The sequence below is a fragment of the Hyperoodon ampullatus genome (assembly GCF_949752795.1).
Source record: "Hyperoodon ampullatus genome assembly, chromosome: 7".
In the NCBI taxonomy this organism is placed as follows: Eukaryota; Metazoa; Chordata; class Mammalia; order Artiodactyla; family Ziphiidae; genus Hyperoodon; species Hyperoodon ampullatus.
Window position 1 is genome coordinate 78,176,966 of NC_136920.1, and position 17,348 is coordinate 78,194,313.

General features: G+C 51.4%; 1 protein-coding gene and 1 pseudogene across 2 annotated transcripts in view; both read left to right on the plus strand.

Moving 5' to 3' along the window:
• The window catches only part of LOC307055622 (BCL-6 corepressor-like), a 792,095-nt gene that overhangs the window by 439,287 nt on the left and 335,460 nt on the right, over positions 1–17,348 (plus strand).
• On the plus strand, positions 10,550–16,097 carry LOC307056597 (NUT family member 2G-like; annotated as a pseudogene). Its single transcript has 6 exons — positions 10,550–11,235; positions 12,193–12,321; positions 13,363–13,534; positions 13,985–14,280; positions 14,669–14,785; positions 15,306–16,097. The product of its transcript is annotated as an NUT family member 2G-like (transcript).

Genomic DNA, 17,348 nt, shown 5'->3' on the forward strand with positions numbered 1-17,348 from the left:
CATTTTGCTTCCCACATCCATTCTGGGGCTTCCCGCAGTCCTACCAACATGTGTACAAGTGGATAAAGATCTAGCAGTTTGGGGACATACGCCCTGACAGTGACTCTAAATTCTTTAAAAAATGTTGGGGGTTCCTCCAAGGTTTAGAGAATTCTTTGACTCCAGCTCTCAGTTCAGTCTTTGACCAAGGGGTAAAGGACACCTGAGGGGGCTCACCTGCAACCTCAGGTAGTTTTACTTTAAATGGCAATTGTTAAATATTCTTTTTGGAATAGAAAAGTATTTCAGACAGAAAATGAGTAAAACAAGAGTACTCAGGTGAAAAAGGAAAGGTGGGGACAGTAGGAGTTAAGTCTGCAGTCACATCCGTCCTATGGTCTTTTGTTTCAGGTACCTTTTGTCTCTTTCATTTTTCACTAGCTTTTTGTTCTAAGTCTCTAAACGAAGCTATTTTGGAATCTTGAAACCGTCTGTAAACTTTTACATACCAAGTAAAGCAGGCATCTCATTCTCCCTGTGCAATCTGTGAACCCTTGCTCTCTAGTGTTTTCCTTAAATGTACAATCTTGTCTAACTGGAACATGCCCCACAATGACCACTGTAATTCTAGACCAATATTAGTATAATTTTTCCATCTTTCTAAATATCTACAACCTCCAGGACCATAGTTCTTAAATATAAAATAAGCAGGTGTGCCAGAAGCTGGCATTCTCAACTCTTTGGCGATAAAGGATCTCATTTCCTTAGCTAGCCTTTGTCAACCCAAAAGAACACACAAAAAACCTGCGCCTTAATATATCAGCAGTAACAAAGAGATGTTACTATGTCCTGGACAAAAGAAGGCCTGGTATGCACCACCACCGATTCCCAGGGATCCTTGGACTGAGGAAAAAGATCCAAATGGCAAATCCCAAGGAATGGGGACTGCAGACTGATTCCAAACAAAATGGAGAACTATAGCCACCACCAACAGCTCCAAGCATGGAAACTGGGGGCTGATTCCAAACAGATGGGCAAGTGCAGACTACACTGTCAGCAGTGCCCAGTGTGGAATCCAGGGAACAAAATTAGGGGCTATGGTTTACCACTCAAAAATATACTGGCAATAACCAAGAGATGTTACTGTGTCCTGGGAATTTCCATCTGAAAGGCTAGGGGTTTGGCCTCAAGGAGAATCCTCTACCAGCCAAACTGACCTGCCCTGTAAAGGAAAGCCAATTAGATTGGGAGCACAAACGCAAAGAGAATGGAGCTCAAACCAAGAGGAGCTTACCAACAACCTTCAGGAATGGCAAGAAAGACAGTGAACTCAAAGGAGTTGTGGGCACCACACCTGTTTCTCCTTGTCCCAAATGTTATCAGAAATTTGCTTCAGATCCCATCACTGCCACCAATATATTTACCTTTTTCTTTTAAAAAAGATAAGCATTTAATCATAAAATCATCTTGTTAGCAGTAGCAGTCATAAGAGTGGATTTTAGAAAAGTGCACATACAAATTTTTATACAGAACATTTCTGGAGGGATACATATTAAACTGTTAGTGGCCACCTCTGCATGCCCCCAATGTATTAAAAAACAAAATTTAACGGAGTAAATTGGAAGATTTACTTTGAATTTTGAATAAATTGGCCTTATTAAACGATTCATGAATCAGGCAGCATCTCATCTGATAGAAAGGGAGATACTCCAACGGGTTACACAACATGGAAGGCTTTCTTTTTTTTTGGCCAGGCCACATGGCATGTGGAAATCTTAGTTCCCCGACCAGGGATCAAACCCATGCCCCGTGCATTGGAAGCGCGGAGTCTTGGCTGCTGGACCACCAGGGAAGTCCCAGAAGACTTGTATAGTAAGGAGGGTGGGACAAGGAAAGAAAGTCATCATCAAGGGAAAAAATGAAAGTTCACTGGAGGAAAGTAAAACTTCAGGTGACAACGGCGTCTCATTGGCTAAACTGCAGAATTTTCTATTAGCTATTTCTATTTTCTATTTCTTGTTGCTGGCCAGGAAGGAAGTCTTCCCTCCTCCAGCTGGGGTAGTAAAGTGGTTGCACTTCCTCTTTGGGGTCAGTAAATGACCTCTTCCTGTTGGGGTAATTGATGATGAGTGGCACAGCATGAGAGCTCCCTCTACGGGCCTTCCAGACTCCAATTCTAGTGCAGGTTTCCTTTTGTTAACATTCACAGCATGTTTTATTGGCAGGAGGAGTCACAATGAGGGAGAAAAGGCCACAAGACTCACCATAAAGAAGGCTCAGAAATGCTTGGGTGGGTCCAAGGGAGGCACAAGGTGGCTGTGGGGTCAGCTGGTGGCTACAATGATCACATGGTTCCCTCTGATGGGTTTGCAGCTCGATGTGGAAGAGTGAATAAAAGGGTCAGTTCATCCTATCAGAGAAACATGAAACTGAGATAACCTTCCCACTGCTAGAAGCATCTTGAGCCTTCAGAAAAGAACAGAGAACATGTCTAAAGGGTTTGGGAACATCAGAGCCGTATCTCCTCAGAGTGGGACTCCCCAGGCTCTCCAGGTCTCAGTCCCCAACTCTCCCTCAGTGACAAAGCCTCCTTACCTCTGTCCTTGTCAGCTCAGTGATCCCTAGAGGTCCTGCCTATCCGTGAGGACTTAGGTTTCCAAGAGACAGGTTGGTTGAGACCTAGTGATACAGTTGACCAGCCTGATATGCAACAGTTCCCACCACCCTGGGGCAGTTGGGCTCAGGGACACATGGCTCTGGACCCCATGTGGAGGGTGTCCTTGCACATCAGCTGTGCCACAGAAGAGCCAGGAACGCCTGTAGTTGTCCAACTGATTCTCAGGGGGTTTTCCTGGGAGAGCCCTTGGTCATTTGACCTCCTATCCAGGAAGCCCCATGACTTTCTGATTGCTGCCTGTCATGCCAACAACACACCTGTGAGGTTCTGCTCTGCATGGCCATCTGTCCACCAGGCGCCCCCTTCTAGGGACCCAGATGCTAGGACCACACAAATGCTGAAGGAGTGTCCACCTGCCTAAGGTACAGACACCCCTGTATCCATCTGCATGATTTCTACTGGGAATCAACAACATTTATGGGGATTCTCTGGCCCTAAAGAACAGACCAACCTGATAGGAGCAATGCAATGATTCACAATTACCAGGGTCAATGCACATATACAAGGGCCCATAGCCCCAGATGCCCCACTCACAATTCACATGAGTGTCCCATACGTACCCACCGATGCCCAAATATTCTTGCTTCATACATACACAATCCAAACACGCACATCAGTGGTACGCTGGTAAGTGCTTGATAAAAAGCTCTCCGAGAAAGGCGGGAAAGACTTCACTTATGGTATCTACATGGTATAAATATTCCCAGCATGAACAATTTCAAGCTACCCACCTGACATCACTAAACACACAGCTGGGAAGAGATATGCACCATTGACTCTCCCAAGACAGTATGAACCAGTTCCAGCACATCCCATAACTTTTCCTGTGAATATGTGCACAGAATCCACTTACACCCCAAGTAGAACTCTCAACTCCCACCACAGATATATAACCAAAAGGATACCACATATACATTTGTGTTTGTACATATATATATATATATATGTATATATATATATATATATATCCTGAACACACACCGTCACCCTGAATAAATACACAAACAGACCACCTCTTACTACCTAAATTTTTACAGATGAAACCTTACTCACCCTGAATATTCACATTCCACTCTCACAACTATATATACACACACAACATGGGCCTGAAAACAAACATGTGCAACGAATATGCCATCCAGATGTACACACTGAGTACCTAAACACACAGGGTCACCAAGTACACAACTGTCTCATGTGCAACCCCAAAAAAGACCCATATGCAATCCCACAGCCCTAAAATACATATACTGCAGGATTCCTGCACACACACATAGCCTACACAGTCTACTGGTTTCCAAACACACAAACTAAACTCTCACATCCCACAGAATACATACCCCAGAAGCCCCAGGAACTCAAAAACACACACAGACACAAATAATCTATACTTATCAAATACAGCTGACCCTTGAACAACTTGGGGGTTAGGGCGCCAACCCTCCATGCAGTGGCTCTGCATCCATGGATCCTGTAGTAGTCCTGTAGTATTTACTGAAAAATAAATCCACTATAAGTGGACCCGTGTGGTTCAAACCCATGTTGTTCAAAGGTCAACTGTACATATAAGTCCACCTCACTAATACTGAGAACACACATACAAGCAACACCACTAAATTCTTCAGGCATTACATTTTGAAATAGACACATAGAGGACTCGAAGCCTCCTGCTACACTCACAAATCACAAATACACACATCCACAAACTACTCATGAGTATACACCCCAAATGCTCAGACACACTCAAAACAGAAAAACACCGACAACCTGTGCAGTCTTACTAATATACATACACAATTCTCACACACCTATGGACACACACATGCAAATATTCCTAACCCCTGAACATATGGATCCCCTCCCAAACACTATACATTATGCTACCTCTCCAGAATACAAGCTCCCCACCACTACTCCAACATACAAACTGTATATGTGTGTGTGTGTATGTATATATATTTCTACCCTCACCCTGAATATATAGACAGACCACCTCTTACTCCTTCCAAACACATGTATAAACACCCTAGCGTTCTCCAAAGAAATACACTTTGGATACTCCTAACAACTCCATACCTTATGAACAAACTTTGATAATGCATGCACCTGATGATGGACACGCACACGGATTAGAATACACAAGTAAGATACATGGAAATATCTCCAGCAAACCATTTATGAAACAACTTCCATATATCAAATTATCCCTAGCTATCAGGAGCCAGCTCACACATATGCAAGTACTAACAAATACCCGTATCACATATTTCTAATACATACAAATGCAATTGTCCATCTTCCCTGTAGAAACATAGAACCCCACCTCTCTATCAGATACACATATACTCACTTCCCAAAATACATAAGCCTAAGAGGCTCCTACTGAAAATTACAAATGCACAGCCTCAGCAAATATTCCTCCAAGTGGCCATGCCCCTTGAATACACACACAAACTCATTTAACACACAACTCTCCACAAGTCCCAAATAGAACCACAATTACCCAGTACACTACAAATAGGCAATAATGTCACCCTATACGCCCTTTGTTCCAAATACACATACAGGACCACACTACTGGCGTATACATAACCCCACATTCCCAACCTCTCACACAGAATGAACTCTGCCATCTTGCAGAATACAGGATCATACAAACACAACATACCTACACATTCAACATCCACCAGCCCCATAAAATAGTCACAGACTTGCCCTCTACACATCCAAATATGCATAGACAGCTCCTGAAAATGCACACCCACAAACACCCCATAACCATACAACATGCCCTGAATACACAAACGATCAGCCTACATTCCCCAAATATACAAAATTAACAGACTGGACACCCAAAGTAATATACACCACTACTTTTCCTGACATTGCCCTTATGCATATGCAGATAATCCTTCCAAATCCACCATTACACACACACAAATCCCCAAATTCAGGGGTGAAAAAAACACATGTAAACATATTCCCCAAACACCAAATTACAAACACCTAACCACCAACTCCTTGAGTACGCCTGCGTCACATCTCAACACCCTCCAAATACAACACTCACTCTTACTCACTCTCACAAAAACACAGGCATGACCTCCCTTCAAACACAAATATCCACGGACAAAACCAACCCACACATTTGACTACATATCAGATTCCCACCAACCAATTAAATATGTACAGACCCCATCTATGCTTGCAAATCAATCATGATTTGACACCAGACTACAAATACATGTTTATTACCACACTCAGCAAAGTTGCTCGCATCACTGACAAAAGAATGCAGTTTGAACATGTGTTGACTGATGTTTTTATGATAAGAAGGAAGACACTAGTGAAACGATGAGTGTGTTCCTTCCATCTTCACTCATTTTCCAATCACCTGAGCTACACCTTCGGAACCAGATGAGGGTTTTCAACTCGCAAGAACTTCCCTCTAGCTTTTGTACTCTTCACAACGCGCAGACTAGAACGGCACCTGTTTAATAGCTCACACACACTATTTAGCCCCCACTGTAGGCCCCGCAATCACTGAACCCTTCATGCAGCCGGCTCCCCAGTGGTGCCAATAATCCTGGGGTAAACATCTCAAGGGAATCGAGCTCTATGGGGGCGTGAATCCACATTGTGGGGAGTCTCCTTACATGGACAAGGGCACAAATAACCCACAGGGTGAACAACAGTGCAGAGCGGTGACACCTGAGGGGTGAAAAGTCCCCGTACCCCTTACCTCAGGATTCCTAGAATTGACTCTAGAGGCCGCCATGACAGGCCCCTCCCCCGCCGGACAGCCATTGGGGCCCCACCCTCCGCGCTCGCGCATGCGCCCCTGTCTTCCGGAGCAAACTGCCCCAGCGGACGCCGGGAGCTGTTGGAGGACGGCAGTCCGCGTGCCCGAGAGCCCCGCCCCAGTGGGCGTGCACAGGCGTGCGCGGGCGTGCAGGCGCGGGGTGCGCGGGCCTAGGAGGTCTCTGCAGGAGAGGACAGAAATGGAGGGTCGGGCAAGCTGCGGAACTTCTCTGGCGACGCTCCTCGCTGGGAACCTTCGTGACGGTCTCTTCTTAAAACCAGCTCTTGTGAAATGTGCACTCGTGAGTTTTATATTGCACTCGTGAAACCCATGCACTTAGCTACAAAGAGTTCTGGAGAGCTCCGCTGTAAGCACAGTAGCCTCAAATTGGGGCAAGTACTTTCATGTCCTTTGGACTGCCGTTCCTTGGTTCTTGTTAATGCCTTTCAAAAAACAGTAGGTCCTTTTTCCTAGCACACCTGAAGTTTCCGTTAAAGAACAATGCTAGCAAAGAATTTCAGACCTGGGAAACACTCTTAAGATACTGTCTCCTGACTCCGTTCCTAGAGTTTTTCCAACGCATTTACTCTACTAGAATATTTTTTCTCAGTGTTCACAGGTGTTTCCTTTGTACGGTTTTGGGGTTTTTAAAAAAAATAATTTTGAGAAAGAGTTGACAATCTGGGCCAATTTCAACAGGTAGTATGGGAACAATTTTATTTTCCCTCCCTCCTTTCTTATAATATCTTGCAGAATTTCAGTTGACAATAAAACAACAACAACAACAAAAATAGTAGCGGGATCAACTTACTGACCTGACTTTGTAATACTTCCCAAAGAAACGTCAATCATCAGATCCACTTTCTGGTCAAATGCAAGATTAGAGCATTTCTCACTCAACAGGATGCCTCTGAAGACCCCTCACATGTAACAGCACTAAGCGCCTCCAAGTGCAGACTTGAAAACTCCACAAGACACAAACATGGTATCTCTTCGTTTCTTTAATGTTTCGTGATTGAGTGGAAGATGAACTGTCTTCTGAGGCTTGTGATGCATGTCCAGAGATGTTTTTTCTCAGTACTCAATGCCCGCCCCCACCTTCTGTGCAGGAATAGTCAGAGATCATGATCCAAAGGACTTTTAGATACTCCCTTCTGTGACTGGTCTTCCCAAATTACATTTGGGCTAATTTGATTATCTCTGTCTGTGGGGTGTAGGATTTTGAAGTATTACAAAAGTGATTGCAGAATTGGGACTGGCTAATTTTTGCACAGTGCAATTTTTGTATCAGTGGCCTTGAGAAGAGTCCTTCAAATACTGTATCAGAATTATGAGTGAGAATCTTGTAAATAATTGGTTGAATGACTGAACAAAGGGAGGAAGCAACAAGGAAGCCTGCCTTTCTCGAGTGCCTGGGTACAATATTTTGCCTCACCATTCCTCTAGTATGAAGTTATTGCTTGCAAATCATTTAAGTTTTCCTTCATTATAAAAGCTCCAGGGCTTCCCTGGTGGCGCAGTGGTTGAGAGTCCGCCTGCCGATGCAGGGGACACGGGTTCGTGCCCCGGTCTGGGAAGATCCCCCATGCCGTGGAGCAGCTGGGACCGTGAGCCATGGCCGCTGAGCCTGCGTGCCCGGAGTCTGTGCTCCGCAACGGGAGAGGCCACAACAGTGAGAGGCCCGCGTACCGCCAAAAAAAAAAAAAAAAAAAAAAAAACCTAGGTTGATGGATAAAGACGTGAAAGGAAGGGACTGTCATGTTCAACCTCGGTGCCGTGAATCAAAACAACAGTTTATAAACTTCCTAAAGAGGCACACGCCAATTGTGTTGCCACTGTGGGAGGTGGAAGGAACTTCCGGTTCTTGCCTACCTGCCAGAGCCCTCGTGGAATGTCCCCCCAGCACACGCCACCCCGACCCACGTGCCCTCTGCCCCTCCCCCACTGCAGAACCGTTCAGCCCGCATTTTCCTGTTTACTTTCAAACGTGTCCCTCGTTGACTTGGATCCCGAGCGTTTGCTCAAGCAGGTCGCTCTCTGGCTCCTGGTCTTGACTTTTCTCACTGAGGCTACCAGGCAGCAGTAGTCCGTGCCCAAGCCTGCAGGATGGCTTCAATAGGAGGTAAGCCTATAGGCTGGGGGTGTGTTCTCAGAGACCCTGCCATCCTCACATCCTTCAGGTTCACACGTTACACTTAACTGTGGGCACCTACCTGGACTGAAGGAGAGGGAGAAGAGAGCACTGGACGCACAAGGACATTTCACCTGGGGAGACTGGGGAGCCTGAAGAAACCTGAGACTGCCCTGGGGAGGAGGGGTCGTTGGAGGTGGATCAAGAGGAATTGCCCTGGCTATGGAGAAAGGATGGCAGCAGACAGTCTGATTCTTTCTAGAAGGGAGACAAGCCACTTTGAAACGTGTGTGTAAGGATGTGTGTGATGTCCTGGTGGTGACACAGGGAGGGTCATGAGGAAAGCCTAGAGCTGTAGTGTGTTCCTGAGGCACCTGAAGCTTGCCTCACCATATCTTTCAAAGGGATTTGAACAGGAGCATACTGTATCTCAGGGGGCCGTGGGGAGAGATGGTCTTGGGGAGAAAACTATTCAATGGGGCTGTGTGTGGCCACACCTGCAGTGAAGTGTCCTCTCCGAGAGCTAGGCAGGGGGTTACTCTAACTGCCGCAGCCCACACCTCGTCCACTCCTCCCAGCCCAGAGCTCACTTGTCAGTTCAGGTAACTGTTGCCTTGGATTCAACAGGGGATGGGCAACCGTTACGTGTAACTTCAGCCAAGAGAGGGCTCAGGTTCCTGAGTTGCTCTGAATTGTTCTTCCTTTTGTGGAATGGCAGTACTTCAGACCTACTTCATCTTGTCCAGTATCTCATGCTGGACCCTCAGGCTGCCTTGAGAGGAAGAGTTTGTTCCTATTTCATGTCACTCCTTCATGGACAGGGAACAGATGAGGAGTGGGGTTGTTTCGGGTGGAATGTCTATGAAGGCTGCTTCCTCTTTTAAAGGGGGAAGGAGTGTAGCCCAGGATCAGGAAGATGATCTTCTGTGTTACTATTAAACGTCCTATGACATCTGTTCTGGTTAGTTAGGAGCACCGTGGGGTGTACCTTGTTCTCCTGAACGGGGATGTGTTTCAGACAACTTGATCGCCATGGCATCTGGCTTATGCCTGCATCTCAGATTGTCTCTCCGTTATTGGGAGCTGGAAGGGGAAGGACCACAGGCAGTCTATACTCCCACGACCAATGTAACATGACAATTCCCTGGCCCTTGTTTAATCCTCTGCAGCCATCACTGGCTGTGAAATGACAGAATCTAAGGGACACGCGCCTACTTCTCAGACCACGCCAAGCCCCTAGGAACAGAACTCCTGACTGATGACAGTGACTCTGGGCACTGGGGAAGGGGTGGCAGGACCTGGCCCATGTTACGTATCTGCTGTGGGTTGTTCTGAGATGCAGGTGCTTTCTGGGCCAGTGTCATGGGTTTGTATCAGGATTCCACTAGAGATATTTTCCAGCATTTTGTTTTGTTTTGGGAGGCTAGGAAAGAAAGAGGGGATTTATACTGAGCATCAGGAAAAGGAGGACTGAGGAGGAGGTGGGGCCCTAATATTTTACACAGTGCCTGTCCACAAAGGGCCTTTGGGGGCCTAGAACTTACCTTGCAGAAGGCCCCTGCTAGTACGCCGGATGAGGGGCATTTCTCACAGAGCGGATATCCACACAGCTCCAGGTCTTGGGAGACAGCCTGTGAGGCTTAGGTGCCAGGGTGTGCCTTAGGGAGGCTCTCCAAGTGAGTGCTTGCTGAGGCAACTTCTTCTCGGCAGGCAGGGGTCAGGGAGCTTGGTGGATGGGCGTGGGGTCACCAGTGGAATAATTCTCAACTGGAGGTCAGGGCATGAAAATCACTTGAAGACATTTGCACGCTGCAGTTTCCCTTGTCCAAGAGTCTCTCATCTGTGGAGATTTACACTCTGATGCCGCAGAAAGCCTCAGTCCCACTTGCCCATTCTTCTCCTCCATTCACTCCTTTCCTTTGCCTCAACAGCATCTGCAGTGCTGGGAACGGATGTCACCATGAACCCCGGTGCCTCCTTGTCTACTTTCATGGCAGTGTCCTTTCCTCCACCCATTCCTGGCGCCCAGCACTGGCCACCCTGGGAGCAGCACCTGCCACCTCTCATCACCCCCGCATTCCCTCCTGGCAGCAGCCTGCTGCTGCCAGCTTTCCCCAGGATGCCTTTGGTGGCTAATGGTGGCTGTGGCCCCAGTGCCCCTGAGGCTTGCAACTTCACTGTACAAGTCAGGTCACAAGGGAGGCCAGTGCAGGCCCCCCAGACTCAGACCTTTATCGTTCCTCAGGGCCCCCTCAACTGGAGCGCTCCAGGGGCCCTCAGCGGGAGTGCTGCATGTCCTGCACCCATATTCTTAGCAACCCCTGCGATGGAGACCATTGTGACTGCTCCAGCTGTTGGAGTTACTCAGGCTGGCAAGGGAGGCTGGACCCCAGGCTTTCCTCCTCAAGCTCCACCACCAGCTGCCCAGATGGCCCCTAACATTCGCCCAGTGAACTCTGGGCCATGGCCACATGGCACTTCCAGGGAGGGCAGCCTGGACACCAACCAGCCCTATGCCTCGCAGGAGGACTGCTCTAACCACCAGAGCGTGTACAGTAACTTCCGACGGTGGCAGCGCCTAAAGCCACTGGCCTGGAGACACCTTCCCCAGAGTCCTGATGCAGAAGCTCTTTCCTGCTTTCTCATGTGAGTGAACGCTCAGGGGGTCATGAGCTTATCGGAGCTCTTAGATAAAGAGGAACTGGGGATGGACTCGCAGGTTAGGTTTCTAGGGATACTGGAAGCAAGGTGTGAGGGCGATGTCCACGCCATGAGAAGGCACATTGTCGGTTATACGGGCGAGCCTGCCAGTCCATGACATCATGACTGAAATGTGCCTTATCTCAACTGACCCCATCCCCCTGTGAGTCTAGCCAGCTTGCTCTTCCATGATTCTCCTGGTAATATGGCCTGAAGACTTGCAGTCAGAGAGGGTCGTGGTGTAAGTTGAGGAGCCAAGGAGTGGATGCCACACTCTCCTGTGCTGCCGTCTCCTTTCATACAGCACTTGAGTGTACATGGCCGGGGGAGGTCACTTCGGAGAAGGGGGAGGAGCACGGGGCCCAGGAGAGCGCTTCATGCACGCCTCGACTTTGTTGATGTGGAGAATTCCACTAGGAACAGGGTGATGGTAGAGCTCTCCTAAGGGCATGGGCTCTCTCCCACTAGAGTTGTGAGCCTGGCAGGCATTTCCATCCTAAACCTCCGGTCCCTCGTAAAAAGGGGACAATCACACTTCATTCAGAGGACCGTGCAGAAGACTCCTTGGGCTAATCTATGAAGTGTCAGCAGATTGCCTGGCAAATGCCACGCCTCATTGATGATGGTGATTTTTATTATGAAAAGGCAGCCTTGAAGAGGAAAAGAGCTCCCCAAGGCACAGTGTCCCAGCTCTAGCCTGGGAGTGGATGGTCATCCTCGAGTGAGTGTGAGGTGGTGACAGCAGTAGCCGGGAAGGCTTGTCTCTGCTCTCCCAGACACCTGCCTCTCACTCTCCTGTTGCTCAGTCATGCTGTGTTGAGTGATGTGTGGTCCACGTTGGTGGGTGGGGTCAGGCAGGTGGGGGCTGGGCTGGGCACAGAGACTGACCCCGAGTGCTTACAGCCCAGCGCTTCGATCCCTGGCCCGCCTGAAGCCCACCATGACACTGGAGGAGGGACTGTGCAGGGCCGTGCAGGAATGGCAGCACATTAGCAACTCTGACCGGATGATCTACTACGAGATGGCGCAAAAGTGAGTCAGCGTCCTGGGCCCAGGGGCTGCGTGGAGGGTGAGGCGAGCGGGTGAGGGCAGGGTCTGGCCGTGGGGGTGCTCATCAGAGAGGACAAAGGAGAAGGGCTGTCGCTCGGAACAGGGGGCCCGCAGCCCAGAGGCCCTACAGTCCTCCAGAAACCCCTCCCTCACCTTGAGAGTTTGGGTCTTCTGTCCTTCCTCCACCAGGAGCTCTGCCCTCCCCTGAGTTTGACCTACCCTTGCCCTCACATGAAGGTCTCAGGACGGGGCAGGGTGAAGCTGTGAGTCCAGTAGGGGTCCAACTCCGGCCTTATGGGCTGGGCCGGGGAAAGAGCTCCACCCGCCAGCCTGCTGCTTCCTTAGTGGTGGCTGGCTGGCGGCCACTGACATAGATTTGGGACCCCCCCCTCCTCACGAAAAGTGGCCTGAGTGGGTACCCTGGCATCCCTGAAGAGGCTGGGGAAGCCAGCTGTCATCAGCCCAAGGGTCTCTGGCCCTTCCAGTGTTTGCTCCACGGTAATCCCCTTGGTTTAAGAAACAAAACCAAACAAACAAGCACCTCTCAGAGGAAAGGAAGGCCTGTCCTCTAAGCTCAGCATCCACATCGTCCAGCCTCTCCTGAGCCCTGTCTCCAGGTCTACGTTCCAGAACTCTCAGTCCCAACCCAGGGTCCTGGATTTGGGCAAGGACCCCTGTGGGGAACACATGCCTGTTCCAGCCTCTGGCTGTCAGCCCTTCATGTGGCTCTGGATGGGGGGCATGAGGAGGGTGCCCCCAGGGTCAGCCACGTGTCCCGTTGACCTGGTTCAGTGCAGCGACCTGGCTCTATGCTGTTGAATGCTCTCCAGTGCTGGTGAGGCAGGAAGGGTCCCAGATCTTCTATCAGTTCCAGGAGCAGCTCTCTGCTGTGGACAGCACCTCACAGGGCCTTGACAGCCCCAAGGCACATCCTCTCCCAATCCCTCATTCTTGGCTGCCTTTGTTGGGCTCCAGAACCCAGGCCATTTTCTCAGGGTGGCCTGTGCCTCCGTCACACCCCAGGTTCATGGAATTTGAGGCAGAGGAGGAGATGCAGATTCAGCAGTTGCAGTGGATGCAGTGCGCGCAGGGCCTGCCTCTCCAGCCCCACCGAAGCTGGATCCTCGGGGGCCCCCAGCCCCAAAAGTGGGCCTTCAGCCAGCCACCCAGGTTCCCACTGGAGTTGAACACACAGGTAACAGGGGCCCAGGGTTGGCCACTGTTCCCATGTGGATCATCTTCCTTCATAACAGGGGCATTGGTCTTTCAAGCAAAACAGCCACCGAGGCGGGGGGTGGGGGGGTGGGGTCTCAGATGCCCTTTGTCACTACGGGGTATTGACTTGGTCAATCTTGTAACTTCTCTCACACCTCCCTGTCAAAGGACTGCACACAAAGTCTGCCTAAGAAGTGGGCTTGACGGGGACACCCCTGGAAAACTGGAGGTTCCCCACTTCCTTACACGTGACTCTCTTAGATGCCCCCTTACCTCCCCCCTCCAACTGTGCATGAAGCTTCAGGTGGTCCTGACCCCCCCACAACCACATCCATGTCCCCCAACAATGCCCTCACCAGCGTGCGCCCGGTGGTCAGGAGGTGGACCGGGAGCCCCTCACCTTCCTTCCCTTCCTCCTGCTCTGCCTCAGCCTGTGCTCCCAGGATGTCCGGCCCCAGCGCCCAGCCCTCCCGCCCGAAGCCACACAGGTCCCAGCGACCCCCGGAGCCCAAGGCACCCGAGGAGCTTCCACCTGAGGCTGTGAGGGAGTATATGGGCATCATGGAGGCGCTGGTTGGGCCCGTCCACTCAGCCACAGGCGACTCAGATGCAGAACGGGGAGAGGACGGACATGAGCTGCAGCAGGAAGAGGACGGCACCTACTCGGACCCGGATCTCTTAAGCTACATCGACAAGCTGTGTTCCCAGGAGGACTTTGTCACCAAAGTAGGCTAGGCCTGGAGACTGGGGTCTGCAAGATGCCAGGGCATGGAACTCTCAGCACCCAAGATCTGGGTTCTGCTCAGGCCGTTGGGACTTAAGCTCAGCTCCTTGTTCCTGAGCCTGGTGTTAGGGGAGGTTTACGCAGATGTTTGTGTGTATATGTTTGTGTCTGTGTGTATGCCTTTGTGTCTGTGTCTGTGCCTCTGTATATGTGCTCTTTTGTGTGTGACTGTGTATGTGCATGTTTGCATGTGTGTGTGTGTGCGCTGACCATCCCCGCCTTGTGGAGGAGAGTGGGGTGGGTCTCTGCTTTTCACTTTCCCTCCTGGCCTTCTTGTCTCACAGGCCACTCCTGGCCAAGGATGCTCACAGCCTCTTCTTTCTGTTCTAGGTGGAGGCAGTCATTCACCCTGGATTCCTGGCAGATTTGCTTTCCCCAGACCCACAGCTGGATCTCTTGGCCCTAGAGAAGGAGCTGGAGCAGGAGGAAGGGCTCACCCCCGAAGAAGTGAGTCAGGGGAGGGAGAGGGACACTCAGGGAGCCAGGGGACCCCACGGGAGGGGGACCCCAGGTGATCCAGGGGACAGGGGAACCCAGATGACCCAGGGGAGCCAGAGGAGGGAGGGATCCCCGGTAGAACAGGGGACACAAGGGACACCCAGGAAGACCAGGGCACGGAGGGACCCCAGTGAACAGGGGAGAGGTAGGGCCCCAGAACAGGAGGGCCACAGAGCGCTGTCCATCCCTCCCCTGCCTGGGACGCCTGGCATGGGGAAGGGCCCGTTCTGGGGTGGGTGCAGTGCAGGGTGAAAGGAAGGAGAGGACGGGGAGCCGGGAGGGGAGGGAAGGTCACAAAGCTGGGAATCAGTTGCAGGAGGATGGCAGGACTGCCACAGTGTCTGTATTTGGATTCGAGTCCTGGGGTCGCCCGTCCCCTCCTCCCCCCCAGGGCCATTGTCCCACTGCCCAGTGCTCCTCCTCTCACACGTGTGTGTGGAGCCGTCACTGTCCTCCTCCCTCCTACCAGCTGGTGCAGAAACGACTCCTGGCCTTGAAAGAGGACGACGGTGTGCGGGCAGCCCCGAGTCACAGTGCACCCGGAATGGCCTCAAGTCCTTCTGAGTCCGACGCCGGCCAAGGTGCCCAGAGGCACGACCAAGACCCCCATCTAGGGGTCAGTGATGAAGCCTGCCCACCAGAGATTGATTCTGAGGCTCTTCGTAGGCTCATCCAAACAGACACTGCCCTGTGCAGGCCCAAAATCTTTGTTCCCTCTGGAGGACGTCAGGAGTTCTCTATATTCCGGCCCGTACGGCTCTCCCCTCCCCAGGGTCAAAGGCGCACTGGCCCTCTACTGAGATCCAGGGATGCGTGTGTTCTCAGAAAGGCCTCTCCTCTTCGGGAGGCCCGAGTGCCCAGGGACGGGTGCAGTGAGAACGAGGAGGTGCTCCAAAGCGTCTTCATCGTAGACTCTCAGCATATACTGGTGCCTTTCGGGATGTCCCTCAGTCCTGCGCATGTCTCAGCCCTGGCTTCCTCTGGAGGTTGGGGGGCCCAGAGTGCTCCCCAGTCCCCCTCCTCTCAGAGAAGAGGCCTCAGCCCAGCTCCACCAGCCGCTCCCAAGTCGAGGAAGCGGGCTCTGTGTGGAGGCCCAGCCGCTGCTGAGAAGCTGCCCATCCCCGGGGCCGGCCTCGGCGTCTCTGGGAGGCCAGCCTTGGCTCTGGGGCTGGCTCGCCCCTCACAGCTGAGAAAGAGAAAGCGTGACCCGTTTGACACAAAGAAGCGTGGGAAGAGGAGGAAGAAGCACTGCAGCCAGTAGGGAACAGCTGGGCCGGCCCTCCAGGGCGAGGCCCCAGGGCAGCCCCCTGGGGAGCCTAGGGGCTCCTCCTCCTCCCAGTGCTGATCCTGGATGATGTGGGGGGAAGGGAGGGGGGCAGGACCACCAGGGCGGGGAGGGGGAGCGGGATTGTGGGGGGTTAGGGAGGTGGGGGAGGTGGGTGTGGCCAGGTGTGGGTGGGAGCAGGACCTTTGGAGTGATGTATGTAAATTGTGAACAAAGATCGTTTTCGTGGGAAATGCTCTCAGGCCACTGTCATCTTGTTGGTGTTGAGCTGCTCCACAGAGAGCGATCCTGAGAGGAAGGAAGGATGAGGGAGGTCGCAGGAGCTCTGGGTCTACAGGTGGCCACACCTTTCCTCCACATAGACAAGGACTCCTCAGGCTGCCCCTGGGAACGCACAGCTCTCACTTTCCCCAGGGACCCCCTCATCAGCCCCTTCTCTAACGCCTGCTTGGCTACGGGCCTTCCGGGGCATCTGTACCATCTTCTGCATCCCCGAACCTTCTGGGGAGGCAGAGCTGCTTTTGTGCCTTTCAGCCCTCTGGACACTCACCAGTTTCTAGGATGGAGCCTGGAGACAGCCCTTGTCATTATGGAGCTTCTCTCTGCTTTCCTCATGTGGCCACACGATGGCGCTGGGATGACCCTCCGCTCATCCAGGGTTTCCTGTGTGGGTGGCCTGACCAGAGACGAAAAGTCTTGGCCATGGGGACAGGACTGTCTGCCTCATCGTAGCGGGAGCATCCTCTAGTCCCACTGGGATTATTGCAATGTGGAGAGCGGTGGAGGCAGCTACCTCTTAATCCCAATGAGGATGCAACAAGGGGAATGGGTGTGGGGAAAGTCATGGGGCACCCGTTAAAGGTGTGTATAAGGGAAATGACAGTTGGGCCCCTTTGTGGAACTTGTGGGATTTCTGTGCAGCAGCATCTCGTTCAACTGAGGGAGGAGGACCCATCTGGCTGTGGCTGTGGGGACTGGCGTTAGGGGCCTACGGGTCTGCAAAGACACCCCAGAACTACTGTCCCTTCCCTTTCCACCCATGGCTGGACATGTGTGTGTATTGGTATCAACACTGGTTTGTATCCCCATAGAAAACAGATCCTCCTAACAAACTATGACCACGTTGCACAAGAACAGCTTGCTCACAGGGGCAGCAGGGTGTGGGAAAGGTGTCTGTGGCCCCAGATCTGAGTGGGAGCTGGGATCCATGCTGAGGAGTGTGGAGGC